The following is a 19,080-nucleotide window of genomic DNA, read 5'->3' as shown; positions in this document are numbered from 1 at the left end:
TTCTCTTGTTCTTGTTCATTGATAAGTTATTGCATGTTTGTGTCAATCACTCAGTGTGTATACATGTATCAGTGTTCACATCTGTATGCTATCTTAATAAATCATGTTGCTTCTTTAACAAGGAGGTGATATAAACACATGATTTCAGTATACATGAAACATGTGGAAGTACTGTGTTAATCTTTGAAATAACTGCTTTTAAATGATTGATTGATTGTTGGTGTTTAACCCCATGTTCAGCAAACTTGGCAATATCATAGGTTTAATGTATAGTTAAAAATTTATGTAAAATACTATTTGTTCTTAATTTCAGATGGAAAAAATCGTTCAACAGAATCTGGGTAAGTAAAACTTGTAGGCCTAGTTTAGTTAATTTAGAAAAAAGAACTTAAAACTGCCAGGCAACATAGATCTGCAGTAGTCGCTAATTGAGGAGATAAGTTGACAATTGATATTCTGTTTTGAAAGTTTGGATGGCTTTTTTACCATATCTCTGCAGTTTCCAAGAACTGAGTATGTCTTAGACTGTTCTCAGATTCTAAAAAAAAGGTGATCTTATTCAACCCAATTTTTTTTTTTACCAACTTGACCAAATTGAAACTCTTAAAGTTGTCAAATATATGAAATTAAAGATTGGGATACTATTTGATTTAATTTAGTATTATTTCACTGTTTGTATTTTTATACGACCGCAAAAAATTTTTGTGGTCGTATATTGGTATGACGTTGGCATTGTCGTCGTCCGGCGTCGTCGTCGTCTGGCGTCGTCGTCCGAAGACACATTGGTTTTCGCACTCTAACTTTAGTTTAAGTGAATGGATCTCTTTGAAATTTTACCATAAGGTTCAATACCACAAAAGGAAGGTGGGGATTGATTTTGGGGGTTATGGTACCAACAGTTAAGGAATTAGGGGCCAAAAAGGGGCCAAAAATAAGCTTTTTCTTGTTTTCAGACAATAACTGTGGAATGGTGTATGGATCTCTCTGAATTCAAGAATAATAACCTATAACATTTGCTTTGTTAACAACAGTTAAAATCACTAATTTGTGAAAATGAAAGAAAATGCTAATGATCAAAATACCAGATTAATAAAAATCTTTTAAATTCTATTATAAAATAGATTAAGTAAGCACTATGGTAAATTTAAATGGGTAATTATGGTTGCAAACTCCATTGGTAATTTGAATTGAGATTATGACCATATCTTGAGGGAAAGAATTTTTTGGGGAAAAAAAGGGGGGGGGGGGGGTAAAAAGAAATTGTGGGGGGTCAATTTTTTCTCATTTCAGATTTCAGAAATTAAAAAGAATTATTCTTCAAATATCATTATTTTTTCAAATTTCAAATATTGAAAAATTTCAAGAAGTAATCTTTAAATGCACAGTATGGCGCATTAGATTTGTAAAATATTTGACCACATTTATTTATTTGTTATGCCAAATCTAACCGTGTATTTAGATTTTTAATTTTGGGTCCAGTTTTCAAATTGGTCTACATTAAGGTCTAAAGGGTCCAAAATGAAACTTTGTTTGATTTTAACAAAAATTGAATATTTGGGGTTCTTTGATATGCTGAATCTAAACATGTATTTAGATTTTTGATTTTTGGCCCAGTTTTCAAGTTTGTCCAAGTTGGGGTCCAAAATTAAACTTTGTTTGATTTCAACAAAAATTGAATATATGGGGTTCTTTGATATGCTGAATCTAACCATGTATTTTGATTTTGGACATTGGACCATAATAGGTAAATTAAAAAAATTCAAGTTCTTAGACCACATTCTTTCTGTGTCAGAAACCTATGCTGTGTCAAATATTTAATCACAATCCAAATTCAGAGCTGTATCAAGCTTGAATGTTGTGTCCATACTTGCCCCAACTGTTCAGGGTTCGACCTCTGCGGTCGTATCAAGCTGCGCCCAGCGAAGCATTTTATTAAAAATTCAATTTCAATTTTTTTGTCTTCTGCCCTTTTTAAAGTAACTGATAATTTGTACGTTTAAGAGAATTAAACTGCATTCATAGTGACTTTACCAAATTATAAATTCACAATACAATTAATTTATGTTAATTTTTTCAAGAATAATAACCTATAACATTTGCTTTGTTAACAACAGTTAAAATCACTAATTTGTGAAAATGAAAGAAAATGCTAATGATCAAAATACCAGATTAATAAAAATTCATACTCAAGTGCTCATATGTCTACAATTCATCTGGTGATTGACTTGATTGTCTGGTAATATTCTCACTTTGTGCATTGCTTGTTTTGCTTGCCATGAAAGTTTTATATGTAATGCAGCTTTAAATCAGGACATAACTTGTTCTTCAAATCATAAAAAAAAATCATTTTATGTTTAAAGCTTTAACTAATTTCTTGTTTTAGATCATCTTGTTGTTTGCCAATTTGTAGGGTTGGCCAAGATCCAAATACTTCTGTTCCTGAGAATGTAGGAAGGTAAATTATCAATTGTCATAAACAATCATTATACATCCTTTTTCAAAAGTTAATACCCAGTTTTAGTTTTGTTATTTAAATTTGAATGATCAGACATATTTTGATTACAATGAGAACTATTAAAGTATTGTTTGTTTTTTTTCCTGTCCATCACAAAATATATATATGGTCAACACAAAATGTTTCTCCTTGGAAGCAGAAAGACATCTTTCTATAGAAATCTTTTTTTATTTCTCTTGTTCTCATACAAACTTGTCTGGGCAATAATTCCTTGTTTTGGGACATAAACATGATATTTGGTATGAAAGTTTATTACCATAAAGCAATGTTGCATATTGACATTTCTTTTATGTGACCTTGACTCATGTCAAGACTATGTGTTGCCTACCATTGTAAATGACTGTTAACCCTCAGATCAAATAGTTAGTATTTTTTGTCCTGCCTGTGACTTTCATTAAAGAATGAGAGAGATGCTTATCAGTGTTTGGCTTGATAGTTATCAATTTTTAAAACCTTATCAATACTTTTGAGATAAAAATACAAAAAACATAGTGCATTGAGCACAATATTTTCTCTAATTCTTACACGATTTATCCTTCTACTGACCTATTGATTATTTTTATTTAATCAACATGTGGTTCCTTCGATCTCAGTTCTTCTTTGGTCAAAATTGAATTATAACGTCAAATTTTCCTGATTTTCTCTGAACTTCCTATTGTGACGTCATGCAAAAGGCGACCATGCCCGATGACGTCACATAAAAAGAACACATCTTTTTGCATATCATTCGAAAGAAGGATTGAGTTTGTCTGCATATTGTTTAAAAATCATTAGACCACCAAATCTTGTGCAATACGATATTTATCCACACTCGACAGTTAAATTTTAAATATAGAAAAGGCTCAGCGAGCCTTACGTTTTAAATTTGAAAATTTAACTGTCTTGAGTGGATAAATATATTATCACACTCGATACAGTGGTAGAATCTATATATATATATACATCCCATCCATGAACATTTCAAGAAATTTATCAATGAAACATATACTTAGATATTTTAGTTACAAAATGGTGTATATAACCATAATTGCCAAGAAAATTACATAGATAGTGTATGGTACAAGAATCTGGTATCTGTTCTAAAAATATCAATGAAGTCATTGTTAAAGTAATATTTAAAATTGGACTTCTCTTCCTAAATTGTCCATAACTGTTGTTAAACCAACCACTATTTAAAACAAATTTAGTTCCCACTGCAAAATGAATGCATTGTTTACCTTTCAGTGATCACAGGCACTTGATTTGTGGTAAGGTCTGAACTATAAGCAATAGGTTAATTAGAATAATTGTGAGGTGTACATGTCCGCCTGGCAGTGTTCGTCTGACATTGACCCCATTTTAGTGGTTCAATGTTAAGTTTTCTTGGTTTAATTTCTGAGATTGGATCATCCATAATGTTACATTAATGTGATACTTGTGGTAAAACCTTGATCTTAAAGACATTTAACATAATTCAATCATGATCAGTAAAGCAGGCTAGACATTTCAGTGTGTGCACTCTTGTAGATATATTTGTGTAACTCTATATTTGAAAATTTCTCTGGAATAATGAAATAATTTTAGAACATACATTACTGTAAAATTGTACAAAGAGCAACAGACCAATCACGACACATACTAACAAAAATGCAAATTTGGTACTGGAATATATTTGCTGTGACTTTCCTTTACCTCAGTCATTTCAATTGATGAACTGGAGACATATTCATTTGCAGCCAAAAACAGAGTATTTCAATTCTTCATCATTTTTACAAATTAAAAAAAAGTTTCTGTTCAGATATACTTCATAAAATGTGCGTTTGAAAATTTCTAATTAATTTAAAAGAAATGTTTTTTTTAAGTTACTGTAGTCTGTAATGTAGACAGCAGATACCAATGTTTTCATGTCATCTACAAACTTCAATTTAAAAACCTTTTATTATTAAAAGTGGAATGCAACTGAACATTTGCAAGAAAATTTGTAGTTTTGCTCTGAATACATGTAATACATTTTGTAATCACATGTTGTTTAGCTTTACTTTATATTACATGTAATTAAGGCAATGTATATTGTGATTTTTTTCATGTTTTAAGGAATTAGGTTTTTTCAGAAACTTCAGTTTGATTTTACAAAATAACTTTAAATTCACATCTGCTTGTTTGATGTAGCTTGGCATAGATGTTAACTTGCTAGTACTTTCTATAATGGCTATATTTTCCAATTTTTTTTTAGAATGTATGTTTCAAAAGTGAAATATTATTATAAGTAAAAAAAAAAAAACTGTATGTAAAATATGAAAATATGAAATTTTCAAAAAATTAAGAAATTACTGGATTGTAATTATTTGTTAACTATAAATATAAAGAGATGTGGATTGTAAGTACTTCATTGAGACAGCAACCCAAGGACACAAAGAATCAAAAGCTGTCTATAGGTAAACATGTGGTCTTCAACAAGAGAAAAGTGTCCATAATACTTGTCAAGCTCTAAATCAACTTGAGTCTAGAATAGAATACATTTAACAGAGACTATAAAAGATCAGTCATGATAGATCATAGACACCAAAATCCCTAGTTCATAGAAACAATAAAAGATGTAGTGTGAGCTACTAAGCACTAATTTATATCTTGACTCTTTCTTTTGATTGAAAGGAGATACCAAACAATGTGAAATCAGACAATAGAATGTAAAAAAGTGCACATATAAGCTTACCAATAACATACATTTGAAAACAAAAGAATAATCATATTTTTTTTCATTTTGAACTTTCCTGTTATATGTAGCAACATTTCAGGATTACTTACATTTGAAGTGTACCCCGGTATATGTCTCTCAGTTGATAGAATCATTTAGAACTTTGTGTTTTCTACTCGGATTTCTTGATAGAGGGTTGATATTTGCATGAACACTACTGAACTAAGAGTTCCTAAATGGTTATAAGCTGAAGTCTTCATTTCAGAATTTTTATTTTTGTCATTTTGATTTGGAGCAGGACTACATTTACTTCTTGAGTTCATTCTCTCTTGTATGGCTCAATTTTTATTTTTCAGTGTACATATTGTTTACTTTTATAAAATAAGGAGATGTGGTATGATTGCCAATACACAACTGGTCACCAGAGACCATAGGACAAGGATGTAAACCACTATAGGTCACTGTAAGGCTTTCATTGTTTTCAATGTTTCCTTTTCCATTTGATATTATGTTTGTCTGTCCTTCTTTGATTATTTTGATTCTTATTTTCATTTGAAATTAAGATTGATTTCAATATTTTCAGGTCTCCAGAGAAAGAAAGAGCTAATAAAAAGAAGGATAGGAAGCCTACTGAAGTAGTGAGGTACTTATATCTACCACAAAAAAAGTCATAGGAATCTGCTTTTATATCTGGGACTTACTTTTAGCTCACCTTGCCCGAAGGGCCAAGTGAACTTTTCTCATCACTTGCATGGCGTCTGTTAACTTTTACAAAAATTTTCTCTGAAACTACTGGGCCAAATTTAACCAAACTTGATCACAATCATCATTGGGGTAACTATAGTTTAAAAATGTGTCTGATGACCCCACCTGCCAACCAAGATGCCCACATGGCTAAGAATAGAACATAGGGGTAAAATGCAAGTTTTGCCTATTACTTTGAAAACCTCTATGAATAGAGAAAATCTGAAGGGGTGAAAAAATATTCAAAATATTGGGTTCTACCTATTGTCGTTTTACACTAAAACTTTCGGACGACTTCTTATAGGAGTTATTGCCCTTAAATGACAAATTTGACCATTTTTAAAAATGTTTGCCTGTTATTTTCAAAAATTATAATAGATGGACAGAAAGTTTAAAAAGCAAAAATGAGCAGCACAACAGGATCTACAAATAAGTCAAATTGCGGAAATCTTCAGTCGACTACTTATTGAAGTTCTTGCCAATTAATGTTGATTTTTACTATTTTATCTGTTTTTGCCTAATATCTTACAAACTACAATAGATAGATAGAAACTTTAATTAGCACAAATGATCAGCAAGGCAAGCTCTACAAATAAGCCAAATGGCTGAAATCTTCAGTTGACTCGTTGTTTGAGTTATTGATCTTTAATAATAATTTTAACATTTTTATGCAATTTTTGCCTTTTATCTTGAAAACTATGGTAGATAAATAGAAAATCTTAAAAGGAAACATTTTCAGCAGAATAAGATCTACAAATACATCAAAATGACTGAAATTGTCCGTAAACTCTTAATAGAGTCATTCCCCTTTAATGATGATTTTTACTAAAAAGAGGCTATTGATGAAAATACAGGTGAGCAACACAGGCTCTTTAGATCCTTTTGTTCTGTTTCCAATATTTTTTTTCAAATTGTACTTATGGAGCCCAGTTACAGTATGTGACCAGTTTCTGTCACCTGATTGTTTATGGAACAATGGACTGTTGTACTGTTACACCACTGTCCCAGGTTAGGGGGAGGGTTAAGACCCCGCTAACATGTTTAACCCCGCCACATTCTGTATGTATGTGCCTGTCCAAAGTCAGGAGCCTGTAATTCAGTGGTTGCCGTTTGTTGCTGTGTTACATATTTGTTTTTCGTTCATTTTTTTGTACATTAATTAGGCTGTTAGTTTTCTCGTTTGAATTGTTTTACATTTGCGATTTCGGGGCCTTTTATAGCTGACTATGCGGTATGGGCTTTGCTCATAGTTGAAGGCCGTACGGTGACCTATAGCTGTTAATTTCTGTGTCATTTGGTCTCTTGTGGAGAGTTGTCTCATTGGCAATCATACCACATCTTCTTTTTTATATTGTTGTGTTATTTAAGACATACTGCTGCTACATGTAACGTATACATCAGAGAAATATGTTTATTTCGTTTGTAAAATTTTTTTTTGTATTGATTAAGATCTGGAAATATCAAGTTTATTAAAGCACTGTGGTGGTTCTGATGTCATCCCTTTCTGGTGTCTTTCATTTTGGAAAACAACATTTTTAGACAAGGCAATATCTTTTCTTGCCTGGGAACAGATATTGCTTTCTAAAGATCAAATAGTTATGTAAATTTAAGAATTTATCTTTATGGTCGTCTAAAGTACAGTATATGTTGTTGATTTCCAGTGAAATAGATTCTAGTAAAAGGAGTAGGTTTAAAATTAGATATATAATATAACTAAATAATGCAAATTATCTTCTTTTTGGCATTTCACCTTGAACTATGGAAAAAATTATTTGCAGTGAAGATGTTCACATTTTCATTCAATCTTCACCAAAACACAGTGCCATTATTATACGACCGCAAAAGATTTTTGTGGTCGTATATTGGTATGACGTTGGCGTCGTCGTCTTCCGAAGACACATTGGTTTTCGCACTCTGACTTTAGTTTAAGTGAATGGATCTCTATGAAATTTTACCATAAGGTTCAATACCACAAAAGGAAGCTGGGGATTGATTTTGTGGGTTATGGTACCAACAGTTAAGGAATGAGGGGCCAAAAAGGGGCCAAAAATAAGCATTTTTGTAACTTCCAGACATAACTTGTGTGTTAAGTGTATGGATCTCTCTGACATTGTACCACAAGGTTCCATATCACACAGGGAATGCTGGGATTGATTTTGGGGGTAATTGCCTCAAAATATTAGGAATTAGGGGCCAAAAAAGGGGCAAAAAACAAGCATTTTTCTAGTTTCATGACAATAACTTGTGTGTAAGTGTATGGATCTTTCTGAAATTGTACTACAAGGTTCCATATCACAAAGGGAAAGCTTGAATTGAGTTTGGGGGTAATTGCCCAAAACGTTTAGGAATAAGGGGCCAAAAATAAGCATTTTTCTAGTTTCCCGACAATAACTTGTGTTCAAGTGTATGGATCTCTCTGAAATTGTACTGCAAGGTACCATACCACAAAGGGAAGGCTGGGATTGATTTTGGGGGTAATTGCTTAAAATATTTAGGAATTAGGGGCCAAAAAAGGGGCTAAAAACAAGCATTTTTCTAGTTTCAGGACAATAACTTGTGTGTAAGTGTATGGATCTTTATGAAATTGTACTACAAGGTTCCATATCACAAAGGGAAAACTGGGTTTGAGTTTGGGGGTAATTGCCCTAAACGTTTAGGAATTTGGGGCCAAAAACAAGCACTTTTCTAGTTTCCAGACAATAACTTGTGTTCAAGTGTATGGATCTCTCTGAAATTGTACTGCAGGTACCATACCACAAAGGGAAGGCTGGGATTGAGTTTCGGGTGATGAATCATAAGGGGGTTCTTTTTTTTTTCTTTAAAATTTTCTATTTTAAATTGGTTATTTCTGATTTATATATAAAAGCAAATAATAATGCTATGGTTTGAATAGGTAAATTAAAATTTTTTAAGTTCTTAGACGACATTCATTCTGTGTCAGAAACCTGTGCTGTGTCAAATATTTAATCACAATCCAAATTCAGTGCTGTATCAAGCTTGAATGTTGTGTCCATACTTGCCCCAACTGTTCAGGGTTCGACCTCTGCGGTCGTATCAAGCTGCGCCCATTGGAGCATTTTATTACCCATCAAAATAGGATGGATCTTATATAAATCAGGTCACGAACAGTCTGATATCATGATTTTAAACTAGTGGGCACTTTATAGCAGGCCTGTTACATTCAAAAATTAAAAATCAATGGATGGAAATTATGTGTCAACTACTGTGGATTCATTTATTTTCGTAGGTATTAATTTTCATGGATTGAGGAAACTTTGCTTTTTCGTGGATATTTGATTTCATGGTTTTGCCAAAGTCTGCAAACATTCTTATAGAAAATTTGTAATTCGTTGTACAGTGGAATTCGTGGTTCAAGGGTAACTACGAAATCCACGAAAACTGATAGCCAACGAATAATAATGAATCCACAGTATGAATAAAAGGAGATTATGAGTATACATCAATGAGTCTGCAAACAAACAGCACAACATGTCTGTTGCATTCAAAAATTAAAAATTGAAAAATTGAAAATATATATTTGAGTGGAAACTATGTGTTTACTATGAATAAAAGAAGATTTAGGGTATACATCAATGAGTACAATGAGCAACCAAACAGCACAACAATCAAAAGACATGCAGAGGTCAATATACAGTCTTCCAACAATAGACAAGCTCTTAATCGCTGAGAAAAAACTTTACCTTCATACACATTAATAATGTGACTCTACAGGATACAATTAACCATCCATGGGTCAGTCATACTGGTAAATTTCAATAGGCTGTAATTATGAAACTCATTTCTGATATAAATAAAAGGAGATGTTAGGAAATATAAATAACACAGCAACCCAATGACAGAAAAAGACATAAAGAGGCTATTGATAAATGTTTAACAAAAGACAAAGTGTCAATACAATGTGTCAAGCTTTAAATCACCCCAGACTCTGACATTATCTTTATACATAATGTCACAGGCACTTGTCTCTGAACAAAAATTACCTATATACTTTAATATATTGTTATTGTCCCCCTCGTAACACGTTGCGGGGGACATGGAAATACCGGGCATCCGTCCGTCCGTCTGTGTGTCTGTCCGTCGGGTCTTGTTAGCACTCTCACAGGTACAATTCTTGCCAGATTTTTATAAAACTTATACTATAGGTTAATATCAGCAATATCTTGGACAAGTTCTATAATGGTGGACGATCGACTTTTTTTAAAAGAGTTATGCCCCTTGGAAATATAAAATATGTGCAACGCGGGGAACTTTTGAACTCTGTTCTTTTATATTAACCCCTTCGCCCCCAATCCCGCCTGTAGTCGTGATGGCAACCACCACTCTTTGATGGCCTCTATGACCCTCCATACTTTCGTAGAACTGCCCCAGCTCAACTGTCATTACAGCAGGGACTTCAACCATACAATTCATGGTCCATAAACTCTTCTCAGATGTGTGATTATGAAAATATGGCAACTTTAATGGCCTTTTTAGAGTTCAAAATCGGAAAAACGTGAAAAGTAGCCAAAATCAGGTGGGGTGGGAGTCTTTTTATAACCACTTCGTTACTGGTATGGGCTGTAGGTATCAACTAGTATCATAAATACATGCATAGATGGTACAGGAACACAAGGAGGTATAATATGGCCAAAAGAAATCTGGTCTGTAAAATCTAGGTCACCGTTTTGTCAGAAATCGGTAAAAACAGACATTTAGGCATACTTGGCTAGCCAATAATAATTCCCCAGCAAGATTCTCAAGTCACATTTACTTCCAGTCAGTATGGATAGACTGCTGTAATAATCTGATATCATCTAATAGCAAAGATTGTCACAATATTTCATAACAATCCATTGAATGGTGACTATTAGAAAATCTGAAGATTTTTTTTTCATGTAATTTAGTGCCATTGCATATTACATTTATAAATGCAAGTTTTAGAAATTATTAGAAACTCAGAAAACAGAATTTAATGTTGACATATTTTTATCCAGACCACAACCATCCAGACCACAACCATCCAGGGCTCAGCATCTAAAGACAGACAACACTGGGAGAGCAGAGTATTCTACTGAAACTGAAATATATAAGCCACGTCCGCTCCCCTCTATAAGTCGGCCTTCTGACTCTCCAAGACCATTGCCAAAGAGGACTCCAGATGATCAACTAGAGAAGGGTGGTATTCAACTGGAACCTTTAGTTGATTCCACTTCTGAGAAAAAGAAAAAAAAGAAAAGAAAGAAGAAGGAATCAAAGCAATCTGATGAAGAGAATTAAACTAACTCCTAACACAACCCTATACATGAAGCTTAAATCTGTGATAAAGTGAAAATTGTTCGTTTCATACAAATATTTATCATCATACTTCAGTATAAACAAGTATTCAATTGTCAGATTTTAACTAAAAGGGGAAGGGGGAGTAGGGAAAGGGAGGGGGGTGGATACAGTTTCAACTGCTAATGTGATAATGATCATTCAATGTCCCCTTTTTTTTATATGATTACATTGCAAAAACAGGTTCTATTCACAGTAAGAAATGTTTCAGAGCTTTCAAATGAAACAGAAAGAAATATTTGGGTTTTTTTGTCAGCATTACTGCTTATTTTTCACTACATTTCGAACTTTTTTGGGAAAAGATATTTTTTCTGATTGTTGGATAAACAGTTTTCTGCAAAATATCAGACAACAATAGTCTAGTTGCCAATTACAATTATGATTGTATTATTAAAACATCAGTTGTTTCTCTTTGACAATTGTAGATTAGTTCTAAACCAAAGTATGATAGGTGGAAAGTGATATTTTGAAGTCTTAACCAAATTTTAATGAAAAATATGGATTGATATCAAAAGTTTTTAGTTTAAAATAAGATTAATTGTAATAAAAAATTTGAAATGTTAAGTGCAGATAAACTTGCTCTTTCCACTAGTTTTTAATGTCAATGAAGATTATGTACCTACTAAGGGAAATGACTCATACTCATGGATTTCTACTTAAAGGGTCAATTATGGAATTGGCAAATAGATCATTGGGAAAACTCTTTTTAATGGAGTATCTAGAGGTTTCTATAAATTAAGCATGGCAACATATTCTTTTTATGTATTTATTACAAAATGCACAATGAAAACCAACTAATTAAAATTTTTTAGAATATTACAAAACAAGAACCGTTTAATACCCTGTAGAATAAAGGGCAAAAAATCTAACATATTTTTGTGAGAAAGTCAAAATTTAATCAAGTTTTGAATGAAAATAAAACTGCAAAAATGAAAATAATATCAATATGTAGTGTTATTTTCCACTGATGCATATACATCAGCTCTAAATCACACCAGTTTGGCTATTTTATTTCCAAATATAACCAGTTTTAGAATATTTTCAAGTTGTAAGAAAATTTCACCAAAATTATAAAAATTCTCAATTTTGAGTCCAATTTTTCTTAAAAACAAGCACTGTAACCTATATTTTATTTCATGATTTTTCAAAAATATCATCTCTAGCTACAACATATTTAAAAATATCAAAAATGACAATACAATGTGAAAGTGTAACAACTCCCTTAATGGCTAGATCCATTTTTACTTTTAACTTAAAGATGAAATGACTACCATGTGTTCCAATTGTCTTGATTTTTTTTAAACATGCAGCTGTGTTTAAGTTCAGAAATTGTATTTATAAACCAAAATAAACACTACCTTAAAGAATTATTAGAGACACCTAGATATTTATGACTTTGAGTATGTGAATGGTACAGTACAATTTTTTATTCATGTTTGTTATATGTATAGAATTTTAATGAAAAAAATCACTTTTTATACGACCGCAAAAAAAATTTTGTGGTCGTATATTGGTATGACGTTGGCGGCGTCGTCCGGCGTCGTCCGGCGTCGTCCGAAGACACATTGGTTTTCGCACTCTAACTTTAGTTTAAGTGAATGGATCTTTATGAAATTTTACCACAAGGTTCAATACCACAAAAGGAAGGTTGGGATTGATTTTGGGGGTTATGGTAATAACAGTAAAGGAATTAGGGGCCAAAAATAAGCATTTTTGTAACTTCCAGACATAACTTGTGTGTTAGTGTATGGATCTCTCTGACATTGTACCACAAGGTTCCATATCACTAAAGGAATGCTGGGATTGATTTTGGGGGTAATTGCCTCCAAATTTTAGGAATTAGGGGCCAAAAAAGGGGCAAAAAACAAGCATTTTTCTAGTTTCATGACAATAACTTGTGTGTAAGTGTATGGATCTTTCTGAAATTGTACTACAAGGTTCCATATCACAAAGGGAAAGCTGGGTTTGAGTTTGGGGGTAATTGCCCTAAACGTTTAGGAATTTGGGGCCAAAAAGAGGCCAAAAAACACATTTTTTTCTAGTTTCCAGACAATAACTTGTGTTCAAGTGTATGGATCTCTCTGAAATTGTACTGCAAGGTACCATACCACAAAGGGAAGGCTGGGATTGAGTTTGGGGGTGATGAATCATAATGGGGGTTCAAAAAATTTTGGGGGGGGATTTATTTTTTTTTCCTTTTTTTTCTTTTTTTCCTTTTTTGTTTCTTTTAAAATTTTCCATTTTAAGTTGGTTATTTCTGATTTATATTTAAAATCAAATAATAATGATATGGTAGGAGATACACACCAAACAGGATGTGTAAATTATTATATAATAAGTATTGTGCAATAGCAAGAAATTTTCAATTGCACAGTATTGCACAATAGCAAGAAATCTTCAATTGCACAGTATTGCGCAATAGCAAGAAATCTTCAATTGCACAGTATTGCGCAATAGCAAGAAATATCCAATAGCACAATATTGCGCAATAGCAAGAAATTGTCAATTGTACAGTATTGCGCAATAGCAAGAAATATTTAATAGCACAGGATTGTGCAAAAGAAGATACTTCCTATAAATTGCTTATTTCTTGACCAATTTCAATGGGGTTTTATTCTTGATTTCATGGAGTTCTTTAATATGCTGAATCTAACCGTGTATTTAGTTTTTGGATTTTGGGCCCCGTTTTTAAATTGGTCCACATTGAGGTCCAAAGGGTCCAAAATTAAACTTTGTTTGATTTCATCAAAAATTGAATTATTGGGGTTCTTTGATATGCCGAATCTAACTGTGTATTTAGATTCTTAAATTTTGGTTCCGTTTTCAAATTGGTCTACATTAAGGTCCAAAGGGTCCAAAATTAAACTTAGTTTGATTTTAACAAAAATTGAATTCTTAGGGTTCTTTGATATGCTGAATCTAAACATGTATTTAGATTTTTGATTATGGGCCCAGTTTTCAAGTTGGTCCAAATCCGGGTCCAAAATTAAACTTTGTTTGATTTCAACAAAAATTGAATATATGGGGTTCTTTGATATGCTGAATCTAACCATGTATTTAGATTTTTGATTTTTGGGCCCCGTTATCAACTTTGTCCACATTGAGGTCAAAAGGGTCCAAAATTAAACTTTGTTTGATTTCATCAAAAATTGAATTATTGGGGTTCTTTGATATGCCGAATCTAACCGTGTATTTAGATTCTTAATTTTTGGTTCCGTTTTCAAATTGGTCTACATTAAGGTCCAAAGGGTCCAAAATTAAACTTAGTTTGATTTTAACAAAAATTGAATTCTTAGGGTTCTTTGATATGCTGAATCTTAACATGTATTTAGATTTTTGATTATGGGCCCAGTTTTCAAGTTGGTCCAAATCGGGGTCCAAAATTAAACTTTGTTTGATTTCAACAAAAATTGAATATATGGGGTTCTTTGATATGCTGAATCTAACCATGTATTTAGATTTTTGATTTTTGGGCCCCGTTATCAACTTTGTCCACATTGAGGTCAAAAGGGTCCAAAATTAAACTTTGTTTGATTTCATCAAAAATTGAATTCTTGGGGTTCTTTGATATGCTGAATCTAACCATGTATTTAGATTTTGGATATTGGACCATAATAGGTGAATGTCCAATTTAAAATTTTTAAATTCTTAGACCACATTCAATCTGTGTTAGAAACCTATGCTGTGTCAAATATTTAATCACAATCCAAATCCAAAGCTGTATCAAGCTTGAATGTTGTGTCTATACTTCCCCCAACTGTTCAGGGTTCGACCTCTGCGGTCGTATCAAGCTGCGCCCTGCGGAGCATTTTATTGAGGATTGTGGACACTCTTATCACCACTTTATATCTAATCCCTGTCATTCATCATCTTTAAATTTCCAAAAAAGTGGTGTTGTTAATGATTCTTCATCAAATCTTAGTCAAAATGTTTTTAAGTAACCCAACAGGTCATCAAAATACTTTGGAGTTATCATCTATCATTTCAAACCTCTTTATAGAAGAGTCAATAGCCATCTATATAGAATAAAATATATAGTTATAAAAAATGGAGTGGTATTAGTAGGAAACGGTTATGGCAACGATACAGAAGCTTCTGTAGAAAAATCTTCACTCTGAAAACCACTGTAAAGCTGGGTTTATTAGTTTCAAAATTTTATTCATTATTAGAAAGTCTACTTTTAATGAAATTTTTTTTTTTAATTTCCCTAAGGTCCAACCAACATGATCACCACCACAATTTTACATTTTGATATTGGGATAAAACATTAGTATATGATTTGTAATTAATGTACAAGCTGATCTTTAATTATATTTAATGATATTTGTTTGCCTTCTACTAAGTTGCCTATCCTAAAAAATATTTTTGAATTATTTAAAAAAATAACAATACCTATGCGTTTTGAACTTTAATTCAAAGGTTATAAAGTCAATTTTCTCTGGTCCTGAAGTTGACTTTCATATACAGGTTTGAATCCAGTAGATTTCCTCTAATATGACCCCTTTAAAAAAAGTCAAATCATTTCATAGGGCCTTTTCTATTGTAAGTAAAAGCAGTGTTTTTATTGTAATTTAATTTTTCATAACAGTGCATTCCTACATTCCTACCATAAAGTCATGTTTCCTCTGCTAAAGGGATTTGGTAAGGATATGGAGATAATACAACATAGAATATGAAATTTAGAAGATGTTGTATAATCGCCTTGGAGACAATTATCCATAGAACAAAAAGAGAATGTGAACAACTAAAGCCTGGTGACCAATACAGATTCCAAAGAGTACTAATTCTATAAAATGTCTTAAGAGGTCACAGTAGCGTATTATGGTATTTTATTTGCTGTTTGTAAAGAATTGTTTGTATTTTCCATCTTGTGTACAGGAATAAACTTTTAACATATTTGTTGTAATTTTTTGTTTACTAACATTGCTAAAATGAGAATGAATTTATGGTACGTGTATTTATTTTGGTGTTTAAGAATATATTATATTATGCTAATGTGCCATTTTTTTGTTACTTTTGAAGTTTTTGTATTAAAATTTGTTTACTAACAAATAATTTTTGTCTGAAATAGAATGTATAAAGTATGTACTTCAGTCTAATTACTATGTACTTCCCCCTTTGTTATCATACTTATTTCTGGTAGTTTTATAATTGATAGTATTGTTAATTAATTGTATAATGGTTATGTAATAGTTAAAAGTTAAGGTAGCTGGGGTGTCTAAATGTTCAATGATAAATTTTTCTTAAACTTCTGTAAAAGACTTCTGGGTCATTATTCTTTCAAATTTCAATATAAAAATGGGGGATTAAGGACCTTGGTTTTTAGTTAAAATACATTGAGATTAACGAAATCAGGGTTATTTTATATTGGTTATACAGGGGAAACTTAATTTTTCCTTATTGAGGAAACATTAAACATTAGAATTGGCTAAACTTTAATAAGAGAATTTCTTTGATACTTCTGAAATATCAAATAAAAATAAGGGTCATGGGCCTTATTTTCTTGAAAAACCAAAAGAGCACAAATTGTCCTATCAAATTCAGTATAATTATCTGCCCATGATTTTAAAAGGATTTTTTTCTGAAAATTTTTGAATACACCTTACAACTTTTATTTTTTTGATAGTTTAATCTTTAAATTTCAAGTTATTTTTATTGTATATTGAATGATACTTGGTAAAATATTTTTAAAACAAAAAAGTATTTTTGCAACATGCCCAGAAGGGATGCTCAGAAAAAAACACCCGATCTACCTTAAAGAGTTAGTTTTTTTGTGGTTTGCTTGTAGATTTTAGAAACATTACTGTTCTGAACTAGTATACTGATTTACCTTTGTCCGTCATGTGTACATTATTACGCTGTCTCTAATATTTTCTGTAACATTTTTTTTAATTTTAAAGAAAAACAGATTAATATTTGGTACTAAGCATAGTAAAAGTTAGCAAATTTTGAATCTGTTTCACATATAAAATTTTGAAACATTGTCTTTTTACTTAACTGCAACCTTATGTCAGATTATTTTGATTTCCAATGTTTAAGGTAATCCTGGTTATAGCAGTCTGATGACTCTTAATACTGTGGATTCATTATTATTCATTGGATACCAATTTTCGTGGGTTTCGTGGGTACAGGTGAACCACGAATTCAAATGTTCAACGAATTACAAATTTTCTATTGGCTTTGTATGCAGAAATTGGTAAAACCACGAAATCAAATATCCACGAAAATGCAAGTTTTCCTCAATCCACGAAAATTGATACCCACGAAAATAAATGAATCCACAGTAGCTAAACATAAATTTGTTAGTTTTTGGTTATCATATAACTAAATGTAAGAAATTATATATTCGACAATTTATGACATATTTAGACTGACTGGATTTGATAGAAACCTGTACACAAGTTTTTCTTGAAAAATCAAGGCCTAATTTATTACCTTAATATTAATTGTAGAATAAAGATTTGATATTTGTTCACATTTTGTGTAAGTTTTTGTTTGTCTTTATAAATGCAGAATTTTTATTCAATATTATTTTTAAGTTTTACAGTTAAGGGATAACAGAATTTGTATTTGAGTCTTCAGATTTTATCTTGTCATTTCAAAATAATGTTATATCCTAACAGTTTGTATTTTAGTTTGTATGTGGATCAACACAGCTGTTCAAATTTTCTATAAGAATCTCAATATTTTATGTCAAGATTAATTATTTTTATCTTTTGAGGTTGTACAGTAAAAGTATATTTTAGAGGGAAATTTTTTAAAAAACTGATATTTTTTCATGATACATCAATATATTATACAAGTTATAGGTGCAAGGGAGGTAACTCTGCTTAGTTTTAATGATTCTACTTTTTCTTGTTTTAATTTTATTTTTTTTAGATATATTTTGGTTCTTATAGAACTGATTTTGAATTTGAACGTTGCAACGTTTGATAAATTCAACCAGTTGTGATAAGGTTACCTTAAAATTTTGCTGAAAATGGCTATTTTTCTGTGATACTTGGAAAAAGCAGCATCTATTTGCCTAGTCGAGGTCATTTTATTAATATTAATTTTAATATTGATCTATAAATCATATACGCAGATATATATGTATAAAAATATATATAATTAGTTATACTTTATTTTTCTTGCGACTTAAAGCATTTTTTTACTTATATATATTGTATCATACTTTAATTTGTTTTAGTATTGTTAGTTGTAAAGTGTACAATTTAAATTATTCATCATCAGAAATTGTAAAGGCATTTTTTATATTCAAACTAAACCTTGAAATCATCAAGTTTTATGTTAAGTTTAAAGGTTGAGTTGATTAGAATTTGACTAAATTATTTTGGTAGATTTTCAAATTTTTTACTTCTAAACCAACAATTTATTTTTCTGGTTACAAAGATCCAGTTGCCATCACCCAACACGTAATGCAATGCAATTATGTATATGTTGTACAAATAGGGCAAAATGAAATTAACTTACAATTTGGTATAATTTGAGTTATGTAAGACAAGCTCTTTTTTTACAGTTTTTTTGGAGCATACAATTGCAAGGATGCCATCTCTATCACTTAATGATATTCTTAATTCAATGGATTCAGTCATTCTGTATTTCTTTGAACTGTACAACTAGTTTAAACCAGATATGTGAATAAGGTTTCTTGTAAATTAATGACTCTGTTCTTTTACAGACTGGTTGACATTGACCCTTGAGTAAACATTTAGAAAATACTTCATTGGAAATTTTGAGTCAAATTCTAAGAAAAATAATTGACATGTGTTAATTCTTTGTTAAGCAAAAGCCAACCAATATTGCACATAGA

General features: G+C 31.3%; 1 long non-coding RNA gene across 3 annotated transcripts; it reads left to right on the top strand.

Moving 5' to 3' along the window:
- The first annotated feature begins 257 nt into the window (after positions 1-257).
- On the top strand, positions 258-13,892 carry LOC127701725 (uncharacterized). 3 transcript variants are annotated; one of them, XR_007982163.1, is made up of 4 exons: positions 258-341; positions 2,384-2,455; positions 5,773-5,832; positions 10,928-13,892. It is a non-coding gene; the product is annotated as an uncharacterized LOC127701725 (long non-coding RNA). The 3 variants fall into 3 exon arrangements; XR_007982164.1 differs by lacking the exon at positions 2,384-2,455 and having other exon boundaries at positions 294-341; XR_007982165.1 differs by lacking the exons at positions 258-341; positions 2,384-2,455 and adding an exon at positions 2,203-2,236.
- Positions 13,893-19,080: the final 5,188 nt, after the last annotated feature.

Source organism: Mytilus californianus, unplaced genomic scaffold (genome assembly GCF_021869535.1).
Source record: "Mytilus californianus isolate M0D057914Y unplaced genomic scaffold, xbMytCali1.0.p SCAF_5, whole genome shotgun sequence".
Taxonomy (NCBI): domain Eukaryota; kingdom Metazoa; phylum Mollusca; class Bivalvia; order Mytilida; family Mytilidae; genus Mytilus; species Mytilus californianus.
The sequence above is the reverse complement of the archived record's forward strand: the minus strand, read 5'-3'. Positions and strand labels throughout refer to the sequence as shown.